Source organism: Bacillus rossius, chromosome 11 (assembly GCF_032445375.1).
Source record: "Bacillus rossius redtenbacheri isolate Brsri chromosome 11, Brsri_v3, whole genome shotgun sequence".
Classification (NCBI taxonomy): domain Eukaryota; kingdom Metazoa; phylum Arthropoda; class Insecta; order Phasmatodea; family Bacillidae; genus Bacillus; species Bacillus rossius.
The window spans coordinates 6,864,809-6,868,489 of NC_086338.1; the positions used below are offsets into that span (position 1 = coordinate 6,864,809).

Below are 3,681 nucleotides of genomic sequence, written 5' to 3' on the forward strand. Positions count from 1 at the left end.
TAAAATCTTAACACTGGGCAATTACAATAAAAGAACAAACATAGACCATGTCTAGTCGGTTTCAATTCTAGTAATAACAATAACTTGCAATTGCATTGTAATCACCACCTGATGGTAAGTAAACTTGTTTACCAAGTCATTCCAGTGAAATTCTAAAATGTCTATAAACACCATCACCTCCTCCCCCTCCAACAAATTCCACTTCTACCATCCTAATCAGCACTGATTATAGCCCCTGGTCCATCATCTGCCAGAGCTGCTGTACTTTGCTATTGATGTATTCTCTCTACCCTTCTCCAGATGTTCTCCCACTTCATGCCCATGCACTGTGCTGTGCATTCTTACCATTCCTTTCCATGCTTCTCCAGTCCTTCACTAATGACCTGATTATTACCTTTTTCCTCTCCACCCTGCCCCTGTCTTCTCCACCTACCTTCACATATCTGGCTGCCCTTCTATAGCTACTTTACCTCCACTTGAATGTGTGAATCCCATTCTAAGTTACATAACAGAAAATTACTTGGAAAACATTGAACAATTTTGTGCAGGATGTTTCAAGGTTATACCTATCAGACAGATGTGATTTTGATAACGACACATTTCAATGACCATGTCACACTCGACACTTAACGAGGAGTACAATTTTAATAAAATAGAAAATTATTGACCAATACTGAATTCCCTAAGTGGCTGATCCTATATAGGAGCCAGAGGATGTATTATAATAAATAAATAAATGTCAAGTAAGGACATAAACATACTACCACCTATTGAATTACACTACTGTGCGGGAACTTTTGAAACTCAATAGGCCCCACTAGGGGTAGCCAATTAAATATGTAGAGCTACTTTCGTGCTGCTTAGTAGGCTCCACACACACACTTAAACGTTGGGCTGAATAAAACTGTGTAATAAATTAGATTTCTTAAATTGTGTGACTCTTCACTGGTAATGTTGACATAAGGTAAGTCACAGTTAGGTGTTATTTGATTGATATGGAACATACATAAATACACACTGGAGTAGGTGGAATTACAAATAACACAACACAACACTGTGAATATTAAATATAGAATTATTTTATTTCCAATGTAAAAACGATTTAAAAGATTTCAATCTTATTAATATATTTAATTATTATTCATATCCAAAACAACAACCTAACTTAACGGTGACATCATAGTAATTCAATAAAAGTTCAATTACCAGGAGTTATGTTGCGCACACTTAAATATTTTCAAAAGTCTTAATTCGGGTTCGTTGACACTACACAGTTTTTAATTAAAGTTTTTAGGGAACTTAAAATCAATTTACCTCGGCTAGTTAGGTTCAGATAGTTCATCGGCAGAGCTCAGAGCCTCTCATCTATAGGACCACTGAGTCTGTTAAATAGTGTGTAAATCGTAAAATTTATGTCCAATTATTATTTAAATCATCTATAAAGTCAATTTAATTCATGAAATCAATATTTATAATAAGTTTCGGCGGCGATGTGACGTAAAAACGGGAGTTGCGTGATTCGTGCATAAGATTAGGGCACAAAATCTAGGCACTTTTATTACTCACGTTAATCACTCCTATAATATTTATCTTTTTAGATAAATCCTATTTAAATGTTCTGAACTCCCTAATGGTTCATAATTATCATCCACTATCCGGGATGCCTGATGCTAGATAGCTAATTTTCAGGATTTTAAAATCGCCGACGTCACGAAGTTGCCGCTCATTCAGCTGGCCATTGTAGAACTCCCTTTCTTACTAGTTTCCTCAAAATAACCAGTAAGACTCACTTTTAAATGGTGGCCCGTGATCGGCCAAAAGGACCGTTTCAGTCTCCTAATTTCTTACCGAAAACGTAAACTCCGAACGCAACAATTGCGCGGATAACAAAATTTCACTTAAAATTTAAATACATAAATATTAAAACAGTAATTTACATAATAAAATTACGGCGTTAATTTTACCGTTTACAGTTTTCAAGTCCATTAGTCCTTAGAGGGGTATCAACAATACCTCGTTCAAATAGTCCGGTAAAAATCCAAAGAATCACTTTTCCATAGACATACATAATCAAATATTGCCGTTTCTGAAAATAAATAATATTATACATAGAGCAAACAAAAATAAAATAAATCGTAAATAATAATAAATAATTAAACTGTCAAAACAAACATGTTGCAGTACAGATTTTGCCGCCCTTGTCAATTACATTGAACAGTGCTCTTTGACCTGTTCAAAACGGTGCAATGTGATTGGCACTTCTCTTTCTCCGTCGCACAATACACAACACTCTTCGTTGCCTAGCAACGCGCGCACCAAACGACAAACAAAAAAAACAACTTGAGAGAGACTACCTCTCCTCGATTCGTTTTTTACCGTTGCGCGCCTGAAAATCGCGCCTTTTTAAACACTTTTTATCGGGTCGTCGCTGCTAACAGACCTGCGCGAAGAAGTTCACGGATTTTGCAGTGCAAAATCTTCGAAGGCTGGAACTGCTGCTGCTCTCCGACAGCTTCTGCCTTGAGCCGCTCCTGTTGAGAAGGACTCGGGAGGACTTACTTACTGTGAGTATGATTCACTAAAGGGATTCGAAGGGGTGCAATGTACACGTGAGTCAACAATAGGACGTTCTCCAGGTCACGTCACGGCAATGGGTCAACGTCCATCTGCGGTGATGACTGCATCCTTGCTGCGACTCCTCCTTCCTGCAGCGGACAGCGGCGTCGAGACGGCGCCTGTCCTCAAAACGACCAACAAACCTGGCCTGGTTCACCACGCGTCGACGGGGTCTGGCGTGGGGCGATGATGCTGTACCAGACAGCACGGCATCTGGCACTGCAGCTGACGTCATCAACTGCTGATGTGGCGGCGTCCAGCCGCCCTGCCTCACGACTACGCGCGAGACGGCGTCGTGGCGTCTGCGGTGCTGATTGCGTGGGGCGAGGTCACCACTTCCCACAAGGAAGCACTCGTCTATTCCCATCACTGTTAGGTACACAATCGTTGCGAACCGCACTACGTCTAGCTCACTCTGGTGTAACCTTCGCACCTGACTTAAGTATAGGTGTCCGGGTCTTAATCGATACCTTAATCACTATGTGCGTACTTGTACTCTTGCAAATACAAGTGTCTGCAGGCAATACAACTTGTGTACTTGCCGCGGAACACTATGACGTCACCGTTAAAACAAAAATATCTTAAATTAACCTTAAAATTCCTAGCTTAACATATAACATTCTCATTATTAACATCATTGTTAGAAAAAAAAATAAATAAATACTATTAATTATTAAATCTCAATTCTTGCATAACAATGCCTGGTTATCAATATCCATTAAATTCAATATTAGTACTTTGCTTGCTACTAACATATCACATTGTTAGTTCGTACTTGATTAGTATGCATCACAGTGCATTTGCTTGTTTGTGTTCTCATTTCATGAGATTTCATACATTTCACCACAACATTTCATTATAGCGTATCATTATTGAATATCAAACATCACATGTTTTGCTTTTCATTATAACATATTGATAGCTAACATAATTTATATTCATTACTCAATGTTTGTAACTTACATGTTTACATTTCATTATTAAAAATATTTGCATTTAACTATAGCATATTTAGCTTGCAATTTACATTTGCATTTCATCACACTTGTTAACATTTCATCCAAG

The 3,681-nt window shown here is 38.3% G+C and overlaps 1 long non-coding RNA gene across 1 annotated transcript; it reads left to right on the forward strand.

Annotated features, from left to right (window-relative positions):
- Positions 1-1,817: 1,817 nt before the first annotated feature.
- On the forward strand, positions 1,818-3,193 carry LOC134536614 (uncharacterized). The gene is made up of 2 exons (XR_010075823.1): positions 1,818-2,564; positions 2,637-3,193. It is a non-coding gene; the product is annotated as an uncharacterized LOC134536614 (long non-coding RNA).
- The last annotated feature ends 488 nt before the right edge of the window (positions 3,194-3,681 follow it).